Below are 14,215 nucleotides of genomic sequence, written 5' to 3' on the forward strand. Positions count from 1 at the left end.
TGCAACCCTTCTGGTCCCCAGCTTTCCCTTCCTGCCAATGCCCCCCTCCAGCCCAAATTTCTCTGTCTCTCCTTTTCCTTGTGGGAAGACATGCTTGGGATAGCCTGTGAGAGGGACAAGCCTGAAAAGAAGGACTTAGAATGAGAACTTGAGAAGAACAAGCCACGAGGAAAGCTGAAGGGGAAGCAAAATGTGTAGGAAGAAAGTCAAGGAAGGGAAATGAGACCAAGGAGGCAAAACCAGAGAGAACTAAGAGTCACAGAAATACTCGGACACAGTAGGGGGAGAGAGAGACAGAAAAAAACCCCAACCAGCTGGAGAACACAGTAGAAAAGATAAGGGTGTTCCTAGTTATCTGGCGCTGTGGCAATGAGTCAGAATCACTGAGTTTCCGATCTCCTATTCAAATGTAAACAAATATTTCTTCATCTTTCCTGCAGTGATGCCCAAAGGGTGCCAATCAACCCATGGCACAGCAGGGTTATCCACACCTCGCAACCCCAGCAGCACTTTTGCTGTAAGGCAAAGAGCAGGAGGAGAGTACACCACACCTGCAAAGCTGTCAGGCAGCTGTCAGGCAGAGGGGTTAATAACTGGTTGGGTTTTTTTTGTTTTTCTCCACCAAACCTGAAACACATGAAGATGCTTGCCCACAGATGAGCCAGGACGACCACTCTGGCAGGATAGCCTGGCCCTCACCAGCTCTGGTACTCCTCTTCAGCCTGAGAGATGTCCAGCAGCTAGATATTCTGCTCCTCTGCCCTTTGCTTCCCGTAACTGAACCCTACACGCTCCCAATAACTCTCACCTGATGTATTTGGTAAAGTCTAAACCCTGTGTTCAGATATGTGAACTAGAGAGATGTGCTATGCTGACCCTCGTTAAAGATTATTGTATTCTCTGACTGTGAAGTCTGTAAGATCTACCCATTTTGCTCTTCTGTTTGGACCCATAACCACATGAAAAGAAATAGTTATAATAAAGAGTGATTACCTTTTCTAGGTACATCTTGCCTATATCTGGCCATATGTCAGTGTGAGACTGCCTCACCCTTTACTTTATGTTTGTCAGGAGAAGCTAAGTAAAGGTTGTATTAACTGCTATTTGCCCTGGTCCTGTGGTATGCAGCCAGTGTGAAATTCAAAGACAATTTAGAATGCTATCACCGGTCCTACTGATGGTATTTTGCACTCCCTTTATTTAGTACAAAGCAAATCATACCTCAGGTGCTTAATTTTCTTCTAAAAAAATTAAGACATTAAACATATTTGCTTTTCAGCTTGCGAACACTCCATCCCTCTGATGCAGTGGTTCTGACTTCCTGGGGACTGCCTGTCTAGAAATGTTTGTGCAGAGCTGCTCACTGTACAAATACACCTTTAAGATCCACTCCTAGCGAGTACTCCCCATTTAAATCCACATAAGTTGGTCGTGAAGCAGAAGGGTCACTGAGTGTACTTTGGTCCTTACAATTGCAATCAATTTCTGAAGAGCAGAAAGTTTCCTTAGGCAGCAAAAATATGTTAGCTCCATCAGCAAGACAGCACAGATTGAGGCTGTTGGCACTTAATATATGTAAATTGTCAGGAATCCCAAGTCACCCATCCAACCCAGCTCTTCTGAAGGCAATGCACTGCGCCCCATCTCTCTCAAATCCACCACAAGTCTTGACCAACTCTAGTTGGCTATTTTTGGCACGAACCAGTGAAGCCCTTACAGAGTTTTTAGTGCTGGAAGGGATCACGCCTTCTGTAACGCTGTATTTCAAACATGTAGCACGGAACAGGAAAACAAGCTGCAAGAAAAGCGATCTACGTTCAGATCTTCTCTCTTTCAGTGGCTTGCTGGTGGTGCGCTAGCCAAATCACTGGATTTCTCTGCCTACTCTTCCTTATGCAAACAAGGGGAAGTGATACTTAGTCATTATTATAACATCTAGGGATGCAAATTACTGTGTCAATGATTACTGTTTGTTCTCAAAATACATTCCATTTCCCTTTATCCCATTTACAACACTGGATTAGTCACTTCCAATATTACAGAATCATAACCATTCATTCCTTCAGCTGAAGTACTAGTTTCCCTAAAAAGAAAAGCGTCTCTGAGAGGTGGGCCACTATGTGACACAAGGATATGCGGGATCGAGTTGCTTAGATACTGGGGTGATGGAAGCTATTAAGTACAGAGGTGACCAATAAACAGCACTAAAAAGTGCATAATATATTGAGGATATAGCAAACGCTTGTCTAATGTAACATCTGATGGCTAATGAGGATTTGTAACTCATCTGTAAGAACAGCTTTACTTTCTTGCAATGATACTGATTGCATCAGGAATTTCATAGTAGTGCAGAACAGTACATAAATTAAAATCATTAGACTGATGGGATACACAACTGTTAGCACACATCAGTGTGCTTCCATGAATGTGGATTTTACAAAGTAGGAAATATCTTCAAGAGTCTACGTACATCTTTGTGGTTTTGCAAAGGAGTTTTTCACTGCTACGTGTGTATTAGTGCCAACTTCTCCCTCACTGAATTTGGAGTTATAAAAAAATCCCTGATATCTGACTATATATTGTCCTAGCGAGGGAGGAAAATGTTTTATTGAAGCTTGCTGGAATTTTGAATGAGCTTTAATCACGGCGATGCTGGAGACAATTACTCGGGCTATGGCTACACACAAAATTGCAGCAATTGAACTGAAGATTGGAAACTGATAAAGCAGTTCAAGCCTGTATAAAAATACCTTTCTCGGCTTAGGTCAGTATGGGCTCTATACACCCTTCTTCGCAGGTAAGGAGGGAGTAGCAGTTGTCATACATCTTGATTCTTACAACGTTTTGACACCATTCCACACGACCATTCTCCTAAGCAAACAAAGAAAATACAGTTTAGGTGAAACCCTCATAAAGTAGGCACATGGCTGGTTAAAAAAATAGCTTTAAAACCCAGTTATCAATTGTTCTCTGTCAGACTTAGAGGAATTTTCAAACAGGGTCCTTCCAACATCTGTGTGGAATCCATTTTATGCAGTATTTTCATTAACAACCTGTGACGAGGGAATAAAGAGTACTCATAAAATCTGCAGACATCATCTAGCTGGGAGAGGATGCAAACAGTTTGGCGGATGGACTGAGAATTCAAAATGATCTTGCTAAATTGGAGAAAATCAACGACTCAGTAAAGAAAAGTGCAAAGTACTACACTTAAGAGGAGGAAATCAAAAGCACAAAGAGAAAATGGGGAATAAGTGGCCAGGCGGCAGTACTGCAGAAAGGCAGCTCGGGGTGTGAGCCATGAACTGAATAGGAGTCAACAGTATGATGCTGTTCCAAAAAAAAGGCAGAGCTAATGCGGTGTGCTGGGTGCACGACGCAGCGGGTGACCGGTTTGCTCTTCCTGGCACGGGGGAGGCCGGACACAAACGGAGGGTTTCACAGCCGAGCAGCAAACCTGAGAAAAGGGTTTGAAAGCACATCCTGCAAAGCAAGATTAAGAAGGTTTCTTTAAGAAGGGCAAGACTAGAGAATGATGTGGTAACTGTTGGCTTATAAAGATGAAATGTTTTGACTGACCACTGGGAGCAGGACAAAAAGAGGTTTCTGCTTCAAAATAGAGGCTCCGGGAAGAGATGAAAGCCCCTGCCATTTAGGCATAAGGGAATGAAGTTGTGGAGCTACTGAGCTGGGTGTGCACGGTGTCCTTCACCATGTTGTGACCAACTTCATCCAGGGATGCTGTAGATATGGTCAGGCCTGCCAGTGGGCAGCGAATGTAGGATGCAGATGGAAACAAACTTGAGGCATTTGCTCGGGGTGGCCACAGCTGAACTGTGCCACCCCAGAAATGAGGACAAACTTACTTCTTTTGCTGTAAACCCCTGAGATGCCAACATTTAATTTGACAGTGAAAGCAGAGCAACTTCCTTCTACCTACCAAGTTACGGAGAAACCCCGTGGCAGCTGATGGAAAAAGGCCACGAGTTATGTCCCCAGCCTCTCCTGTTGAGCCGTTTCTGAACATCTTGGTGAGGAGATCCCGGGAGGCTTCCAGGAGGCAATATAAAGTGCCTAAGCCCTTGTCAGTGCAGGCAGCCTCTGCTTGTCTGCCTACATTCATGTGGACATTTTGCATTTCAGTAGCTGCTAGTCTCTGTTGTGATTTAACTGGGGAAAAAAAATTGACAATATTTTCCTCCGCGTTTTCAATTATCCCTAGAGCTGGCTGCACTTTCTTTGAATACCAGAGCTTTGAATTTCATTGAGGAAACAAAACAACCAAAAATGCACAACAATTCTGGAACCCACTGAGTTTTTCACCTGTTTCTCAAACAGGAGAAGGAAAGCATAGCCAATGGTAAGTGGCAAATATGGGTTTGCTAACCTCCACCGGCCAAATCTAGTGACCAATGTCTCCTTCCTTTTGGATGACATGGGATTCGCAGAGGTATATTGGTCTTGAAAATCAAGCAAGAAACATAGGGTTCTAGTAAAAGTTGGGAAGTTGGGAAGCTCTATGGAGATCCATCATTACTTAGGAAGCTGTATCCTCTGCAGTAGACCCATAGCTGGAAGGATGCAACAAAACTGAACTATCCTGTTTGCTGTGGAGCGAGGGGGAGAAGAACAAATAGCACCGTGGAGGAGGGCAGAGAGCTGGACGGGCAGGTAGCGGGAGCTGGGACTAATTGGACTTGCTGCATGACACTGGGGAAACTGTTTCACCTGTTCCTGTGCCACAACATCTCCAACTATAAAATGAGATGATGAGCCTGGCTTTTCCTTATAAATAACTCAAACTAACTTTCCTTATGAATGACTTTCCTTAAAAATAACTTGCCTTATAAATAGCTTACATGGCAAATACTACATAGGACATAACAGGCTCTGTGGCATTTTTTGTAATAAACACATTTCCGAACCCAAATAGCTCAGTAAAACAGTTGCAGATGCTATGCTTCTTAAGGGAAACATGTGCTTTCAAAATGTGTTGTTAGTATAAAAAAACAATTCATTGCACTGATTTAAATGTATTAGCAAGCATCTAACCTGCAGTAATTTAATTGCAAAAATTTAATTGCAAAATTAAAACAATTAGCAAGGCAGCCCTCAATGTTCATGATAGTACATCTATTTTATACAGAAATTGATAGTATCTGAAGCACCCTATACAATAAACAAAATAATCACTAACTAAAGACGGAGGGTTTTTTGCAAACCTTCTGGGTTAGAGTTAAAACAAGTAACTTTACCCATTAGTCACAGAGTGGCTGCTTACTCGGGCTGGAAGCCAGTCCATGCCAGCACTCACTGGCACTCCCTACACGTGCCACAGCCCAGCGTACCAGAGATGCCCCGAGTGACAGTGACTAACGGGGCAAAGAGGTGTCTTGTGATCCCAATTCACGTGCACGCAGGGCAGTATCCACATCCTCCTACAGTTAAGCAGACAAACAAGCTGCAACCACAGACTGAGCTGGTTCACCCAGGAAATGTCTTCACTTAAAACACCCCGTCCACTCTCCTTTCTTGAAATGTCCTTGCAAGTAAGTGGCTTCTCGTATGGTGAAGCTTCTCCTCTATTTGCAGGTTGAAGGTTATACAGTGGCCAATGCTTGTTGGTGGCCCCAACATGCTGCCAGTTGTTGGAGAAGATAAAAAACATTGGTCCGTTTTATTTTCTGCCCATGGCCGGACAATGGTGATTAGTTGTGGAATGTTTGAACTGGCGTTGGTGACTTGGAGCCTCTTTGCAGGATGGATGCTTTGGGTTTCCTCCTGACTTTGGCTGGGGTTTCAGAAGCCAAGTTCACGCCAAGGCTGGTGGGCCTGGGGCTTTGTTCTCATCATCTTCCAGGAACTGCTCTTCACTTCTGAGAATTATCGAGTGCCGAGATTGCCAGCTGAGCTAGTTTCTGGTGGAGCAGGCAAAGCGGATGAACTTGACCGGTGTCATGGTTTAACCCCAGCCAGCAACTAAGCACCACGCAGCCGCTCACTCACTCCCCCCCACCCAGTGGGATGGGGAAGAAAATCGGGAAAAGAAGTAAAACTCGTGGGTTGAGATAAGAATGGTTTAATAGAACAGAAAAGAAGAAACTAATAATGATAATGATAACACTAATAAAATGACAGCAGTAATTATAAAAGAATTGGAATATACAAATGATGTACAGTGCAATTGCTTACCACCTGCTGATCAATGCCCAGTTAGTCCCCGAGCGGTGATCCCCCCACTCCCACTCCCCCCAGTTTATATACTGGGCATGACGTCACATGGTATGGAATACCCCGTTGGCCAGTTTGGGTCAGCTGCCCTGGCTGTGTCCTGTGCCAGCTTCTTGTGCCCCTCCAGCTTTCTTGCTGGCTGGGCTTGAGAAGCTGAAAAATCCTTGACTTTCGACTAAACACTACTGAGCAACAACTGAAAACACCAGTGTGTTATCAGCATTCTTCTCATACTGAACTCAAAACATAGCACTGTACCAGCTACTAGGAAGACAATTAACTCTATCCCAGCTGAAACCAGGACAACCTGGTAAGCAGGAACATACTGATCTTCTCAAATATTTCTGACAAAGTATCCAGTGGTTTCATTTCAGTTAGGGTCAAAAAACCTTCACTTTCACAAGGGGAAAATGTCTCATTTAAATTATCTCAGGAAGGCAACCATGAAGTTCATTTCTCCAGCCTTATCAAAAGAAGGGTCTTCAACCAGACTGCTGCTGGGCCTCCTGGCACCACCTGCACGATGGGACTATTTCTCTGTACAGGCAGTTGTTTGTGAAACTCATCTTAGCCCTTTCACAACACCCTCTTAGCACTTTCCAAGAGCCATTTAGCACTTAGCACAGTAAGCAATATGTGGCCAAGGAGATGGGAATAGAAGAGGGATATATTAGGGCCAACTGCTGTTTGAGGGAATTTGCTTATTAAAGCAGATGATAATATCAGAAACAGTAATCAGGTACTGTGGTAACAGGAAAAAAAAACCCCAAACCTTCCAGGGCTACATATCTCCAGACTCTGGTTCTGACTATTTTTTAACCAAATCAAAATCAGCAGTCGCTAGGAGCTCAGTGGAATCTGTGTCTTTATTCAGTGTATAATTTGTTTGAACTTAGTTGCCATCTCTTGAAGAACTGGCCGATTGTCCAGCTATTTGCCCTTTAAATAAGCATGCGCTATGTGTGAGAGAGAGAGTGCCTGTGGAATATCTGTTGAAAGGGATAGGGTGTTTGGTGAACTGCTGCAGGACAAGCAGCTTCCTGGTTCTTTCTTTCACATTGTCAGTTCACATGTCTATGATTTGGACTTTGGACTGAAGTTTTCCGTGTCTGATACTCCCCGCTTGCTGCACTTCGCTGCAGTCTCTGCAATGCCTTGTGGTTGGGAAAGCTCTGCCCATGCCCTCCGTGGAGCAGACAGCTCAGCCCTGACGTGCCTTTTGTAATCCTTTATACTTCTGTGCTTTCACTCCACAGACAATTTTCTGTATAGTTTCCTACCAAATGCAATACACAAACTTAGCGTGCTCAGCTTCATTGCCACATTTTGAACCCCTTTTTCTAGCAGATCTTTTGTAAGTTACCATCCCTTTATAGATTTTCCACTGATTTCCACTCCCGTTTCTGTGGATGTTCCTTCCTCTCCATGACCTGGAGACAGCTTGGCAGCCCAAGGCAGCCTAAGGAGCCGCTTCTGTGCAGAAACCGCAGGTCCTAGAGTGTGCTGAGCCAACATCAAAGATAAAACATTAAAGGTACTGACACAGGAATGGCACTGGCGATCAGCTTTTGCACGTGTGAAGAATCTGTAAGGATGTCCTTATGCACCTCCTTCTTCTGGCCGTCTGATTAAGGTGATCTGCTACCGTTTGCATCACTTTGCCAAATGAATATATATTTGCCAGTTTGGCCTGCTGTCATTAAGAACATTAATGTCTGTGAAAGTTTCCATGTTCCTATAATTATCCACTACCTGTTACAAGTTTGATCACTTCTTGAATATAGTTTTCCCTTTAGCCAAGCGCTGTGAACCCCTTATAAATCCTAGTTTTTACAAGGGTGGGGAGCTAACCTGGGTTAACTCTGCACTTCGTTTCCTAGCTTTGTTTGGATTTTGGTTTAAATATTAGGTGCTTTTGCAAAAAGTAGGCAATTCAGAACATGAGTCAAAAGGCTGCAAAAGTGGAAAAAATGAATTCCTCGCTTATCCCATCCTTCTGTACTGCAGCCCCAGGCTCCTGCAGGGAACAGATGACATGACACCATCAACATACTGGCACACAGTGAGCAGGAGCGCTCCTCACTGCACGGCCACCTTGCTGCCAGGGCAGCGGAGACAGACAGAAGCCAGCTGCCAGCTAGCAACTCCTACCAGTATAGCCATGGCTACTGGGGGTTCAGTGCCTGGGTCTTTCCCCAGGCTCTCACCGAGTTTGTAGCTGGCATGAAACATCACGCTGCTCACACCGTGCCGGTTAGTAGCCAAGTTGTCAGTGAAAACCAGCTCTACCATATGAACCGCTGTTACATCTGAGTTAGAAAGTCAGCTTTATTCAGTAGGAAACAGCCAGCTTGGACAGACAATCTACATCCTCACGTTATCTCTCCCTTCAAGATCTTCCTCCATATTTACCTCTTGGACCTGTCTTGGCATTCAGATGAGGCTGGTGCTCCTGTACCAGTGCAGTGATACAAAGATGTATAGGATCCCTCGTGCAATGATGGGCAGCTTTAGTATCGCCTCTATCCTACGTCCCCAAGGAAAATTTCCCTCTTGGATGGCTTAGTAAAACCAGTAACTTTTGAGCTAAAGAGCTGGCCTCTAAGCCCAAGCAAGTATTTGAGGACTTCTCCACCATTACATTGCTTTGAGACGCAGGGAAGGAGGTCCCCGGGGGAAGCACCTCTCTGCTGAAATGGCCAACTTGGGTGGAGGGTCGTGCCAGGTTTCATCCCGGCTCTTCAGCTCCGAGGTGCTAAACTCGAACGCCGCGGGCAGTTAGGGGGAAAACCGCTCTTCCCAGTCTTATGCAGGCGGCGCATCTTTACGTGGCCGATCCTTTCCTCTTGACAAAAAAAAAAAAAAAAAAAAAAAATTTAAAAATCCTGTCTATATATAACCGTCCCCCTTCTTTATTCTAGCAGCAGACACCGAGGGCGGCGGGCCGGCGCTCATGGCGGCGGCGGCGGCTCCGCCCTTCCTCCGCCGTGGCCGCGGCGGCGGCGCCCCCTGGCGGCCGCGCCGGGTGCGGGAGGCCCCGCGCTGCCGCTGCTGCCGCCCCCCCCCCCCCCCCCCCCCCCGCCAAGTTTGTCATCCCCTCCCCGGTGCTGAGGTACCGCAGAGAGAAAGTGGGCTTGGTGGTTGGGTTTGGTTTCATTTCTGAATAAAATGACGTTAAATACCAGCCGGGTTTTACTGGAAATGGCGCAAACTTTCGGAAAAAAAAAAAAAACAACCAAACCCACCAGTATCGTTCGGGGACGTGAAATAAATTGGCGGAGGGAGTATTTAGCTTTCCTTTTCCATCCAGGGAAGCGCAGGCTTAGCTACCAAAACAACCTCGGCGCTGACAGGGTGGCTTGGCTCAGCGCCCGCGGCGCGGGCACGGGCGCGGAAACGGACACGGACACGGAAACGGACGCGGACGCGGACGCGGACACGGACACGGACGCGGGCAGTGCCGCCCGCCCGCCGCCAGGGGGCAGCGCCGCCGCGGGCCGGGCCGGGCCTTGGGCGCGCGGCGCCTCCTCAGCGTCAGCGCGTGCGGGGCGGGGGGGGGGGCGGCGCGTCGCCTGATGGCGGCCCGGGGCAGGGGGGGGGGGGGGGGCGGGTGAGGGACGCTGAGGGAGACGGTGAGGCGAGGAGGAATGGGGGGGCGGCTCGCCGGAGACGGTTCCCGGTAGGCGAGGAGGGAGGAGCGGGGAGGAGCGGCGGCGGTCCCGGCCCGGGTGGCGGTCCCGGCCCGGGCGGCCCTGAGGCCCGGGCGTAAACGGCCTGTTGGCGGGGGTCATGCCCCCCCGGGCGGCGTGCGTTGTCCCCGGCCGCCCTCTGTAATACTTCCAGCCGCCGTACCGTCAATATTTGGCAGGTGAGGTGGGAGGGGCCTGGGTTTGCACCCCTGGGGCAGGGAGAGCAGGTGCCTGGTGCGGAGGTGGGGGAAGGCCGGTCAAGATGGATCCTGCCTTCCCCCACCCCTACGCCCAGTCCTGTGAGGTGAGCCTGGCCCTCTTTCCTCTCCAGTGGTTGCCTCTGCCAGCATAAGGAGAGCAGCACCATCTGTCTTCTGCTTTCCTTTTTCCAAGTCCTACATGCTTCACAAATTGCCAGCGTTCAGCCTACAAGTAGCACTCCATACAGTGTGATTTGCCTTTTTTTTTTTTTTTAAATTCTTCCACTGCTCCATTGCTGTTTTGTCCACTATGAAGAGCAGCAAAGAATGAGTGGAGTTGAGGTCCAAGAGAGAAGATCAGATCACTTTAAAAGGAAGGAGGGAGGGAGAGAATGAAAATATAACTTCTCAGCCCTCTTCCCGATTTTTCATGCAAAAAGGTTAATAGCTGAAGGATATGCTCTGGCCCACATGTTTCACCAGCGCAGGAGGTGGCAGGTTTCAGGACTAGAGCAGCCATGGGTAGGTTCCAGCACGGCAAGTTCTGTGTTCCTTTGATTAAGAGACTGGGTGCAAAGGGCCAACCAGCCAGTCAATTTTGGGGAATAAATCCAGAAACAAAAAGGAATTGAAGCAATCCATTCCTTTTGAAGATAAAGGTGAGGTGGTACACGTGTCACCCTAATTGCTGAGCATCTCTGTATTGCCTGCGTTACGTTCGCAGGTCAAATGCAGTGTGAAGGCAATGTGAAAATCTAACTGCCAAGGCATCTGGGCTGTGTCAGAAAGACTTGCTGCTCTCTGCTTTCTTGGAGCTAAAAGAAAATTCAGTAAGTTGCTGAGTTGAATGCTTCATCCTCCTCTCTCACAAGCTTCTGGAGGTGACAGATGTTTCCTCAGGGCCTGTTATTTTAGACACCTCCATGATTTATATATCTCTGTGAGCCTGGTGGGTGGAATTGGATGTCACAGACGAGCTGAAAATAACTTGTATACTCAGACTCTGATATCTACTGGCCCATGTAGAAAACTCGGAGAGCAAATTAAATCACATTATATGTGCCTGGCAGATGCATTGAGATGTACAGATGGAGCAATGGTGGGTTAAAGTGAAGTTGAAATGTTCTGTGGAGAGCACTGGCAAGGACTCTGCAATAACATTGTGCACAGCAGAACCACCGTGGCTTAGCCCTCATGATTGTTTTGTTAAGATCTGCAGTACCATACAGAGGAAAAATTCATATTTAGAACAATACGTAATTCCCCGTGTGATCATGATGTAGACTGGGACAGAATGCCTTCGGCCTCTACGTGCGAGGCTCAGGAAGATACCTGGACAGATGGCCTTGCAGAGCTGCTCTTGGGTCTGCCTGAGGTAAGGCCAAGGGGCTTCAAACGTGCTTCAGGGTCTTTCTCACTAGAAGCAATATTTGGTGGGAAAATATTGCTGCAGGACCTTGGAGTCTCAAGCTGTTAATGCCTTGTCAAGTATTTGGGGGTAGTCTGGCGGACGAGGCAGACAAATAAATGTGCTACACATGCCCAGCACTCCAGAAATATAAATCAGGGAACACTATATTATGGCACATAGGCAGGTCCCAGGCTGAAAGCACAGTGTCACGGCTAAGATGTAAGGGAATATTCTCAGGTGAACTTCTCAAAAGCCGAAGGCTCTGCTTCTTTACATGTGTAGAGCCCAGGGAGTTTCACCCAGCCGTTCATTAAGTTTTCCCTGAGCGCAGCCTGGCTTCCTTAGGGTGCAGCTCAGAACCAGTGTTCTCTGGGAGATGATAATATTTTCCAAGGCTGGGCCATTCATCCATGCCAGCCTCTAGAGGCTATGGAGACGCTGTGCAGAAAGGGCCTGGGCACACTTGGCCACACCCTGTAGCCAGCGGTAGGACATTCACAGCCTGCCAAGGTAAACTGCGTGAGTGGTGCGCCTCAATTTACAGCCAGATCTCTAGAGCAAAAGCGGTGATTGAAGAGTGGCAGAATTTTATCTCCGTGTGAGGAGCTGAAGACAGAACTCGCAGCAGAGGACCCAAACTCCTGGAGTATATTCCCACCTCCAGGGAGCATGTATCTCACAGGGTTTCATGCCAGAGTTTCTGCCGTAGCACAGCCTTGGCACTTGTCATCTCTGCATTTAAAGCCTTTTGGGGGGTTGTCTGTTTGGTTGGTTGTTTTTTTGCCAAAAATTGCCTTCAGGTATTTGTTTCCACTTACCTGAGTGCTTCACAGACACCGGGCTTAACCTCACTGGTGTCTCTAGTCCCCGTTGAGCACCAATATGTGATGACTCAGATCTCCTGAGGCCTAACCCAGTGCTTTCATCCAGGAATCATTCAACCTACCTCTCTAATTCATCAGAGATTATCTGGATTCAGTGTGTGCTCCTTTCCCTTTCCTCAAGGCCGCAAGACTTCCACTCTTTCCTTGCATCTTCCAGCCTCCCTGCCCCCATGGTTGTTTGCTGTTCCTTTTCCTTCTTTTGAGTCTCTCTGCCACAAAGTGTTGCACAAAGTGATACTTTAGGATGTACGGTGGCGGGGACGGGGGACATTAATCCTGCTCTCAGAGGTTCCTTTAGAAAAAACTCTTTAAACACCCACAAAGATTTGAGCCAAAAGTTTTTCATTTTTTAAGCTGATGAACAAACCATTTGTCCAGAGTCAAAATATTTGTGCTGATAATGGTGCTGTGCCTTGGGGGAATTAATTCGCCTATCTTATATTATTTGACTTTCCTGCTTGCAGATACCCCAGTCCAGCGATACACCATGTTGTGTCCCGGTCCGAGACTCACAGCCCCACTCTTGCAGGAGGAAAATGCTGCATCTTTGGAAAACCTTGGTGAAATTTTAAGTGGCACAACAGGAGTAGAACCCAAGGCCTTCTGCTGGTTCACTGTTACCCAGCACATTTTGGACTTGTCTGTCCAAAACTTTGGATGATGTCAGTGAGATGAGTGGTGTAAAATTGCCGTTCTGTCTGGGAGATGTTAGATCCATTTGCTTTTGCAATGTCCTGATGTGTGTGGCCGTACAGGAGTGTGGCAGCAACTCCTCTAATCTTCAGCCTATTACTGTAGTGGAAAAAATAACATAGAAATATCATGTAATTTATTTTTTTTTAAATTGTGGGTTTAAAAAAAAAAAAAGGCCTCCCAATTCTCCTATCACTAGTTGCAGTCCAGGAAACTTTGTGTTTATTAAGCACTGTGTAAATTTGCAGCTCTCTATAAATGTAAAATCAATAGCAATGATAACAGCAGCGAAGTGCTTAGTCCAGCTCTGGTAATAACCCAAGACTGCTAACTTGATAAGGTTACTAGCTTTACACGGGCACCTCCTCTCCATGTGAAAGCACAGGGTGCAGAACAGAAGATCCTTGTGTTCCCTGACAAGAAGGGAAACAGTGAAAACATGTAATTTCAGTCAGTGACAATGGCAGGCAACAACCTGAAGGACTCTCTTAAAATCTATTGTGGGGGCCTTAGCCCCTCCACGGAGTGCTGCAAACAGATTTCCTCTTCTAGGAAATTAAAATCTTAACAAACATCTCGTTAATGGTATCCTTTTTTTCACCTCTTCTCACAAGCACACGAGAAAGGGGAATTTCCAGTAACCTGACAGAGTGAGCAAAATCGCATTTCTGGAGGATGAACAGAGCGACGAGATGATGGCTTGCGTGGCTGACCCCTCCGAGCTCTGGGCTCCGTCAGTGATGCCACCACTCAGCTGCTTCTAGTAGGGCATTCCCTGTGCAGCTTCTGGGGTTCACGGCAGGAGTGACCGAGTGTGTGTAAGGACCACACTTCCACCTCTCCCCAGGCGTCCTGCAGCTCGCATGGCAGCTCTGCCTGCTCAGGCTACCCCACTCCTGTCCAAACAGGCAGGTGGAAGGGCTTTGGGCTTTTTATAAAAAGTGGAGCTTTGCCACCACTGGCAATAATTGTCTCTACCATTTAAAAAATAGCTCGTATATCACTAATGGTGGATAGCCCCCTGTACCTTCCACCGTGGTGATTCCCTTAAGGGTGGAACCGCTGCAGGCAGCTGTGGTTGGCTCCGTGCAGTCTGCTCCTCTTCCA

General features: G+C 47.1%; 1 long non-coding RNA gene across 2 annotated transcripts; it reads left to right on the plus strand.

The window, feature by feature from the left end:
* The first annotated feature begins 9,924 nt into the window (after nt 1-9,924).
* Nucleotides 9,925-13,685, plus strand: LOC115338594. Of its 2 annotated transcripts, none has more exons than XR_005931947.1 (2): nt 9,925-11,495; nt 12,880-13,685. It is a non-coding gene; the product is annotated as an uncharacterized LOC115338594 (long non-coding RNA). The 2 variants fall into 2 exon arrangements; XR_003922442.2 differs by having other exon boundaries at nt 9,925-10,950.
* Nucleotides 13,686-14,215: the final 530 nt, after the last annotated feature.

Source organism: Aquila chrysaetos, chromosome 2 (assembly GCF_900496995.4).
Source record: "Aquila chrysaetos chrysaetos chromosome 2, bAquChr1.4, whole genome shotgun sequence".
NCBI lineage: Eukaryota > Metazoa > Chordata > Aves > Accipitriformes > Accipitridae > Aquila > Aquila chrysaetos.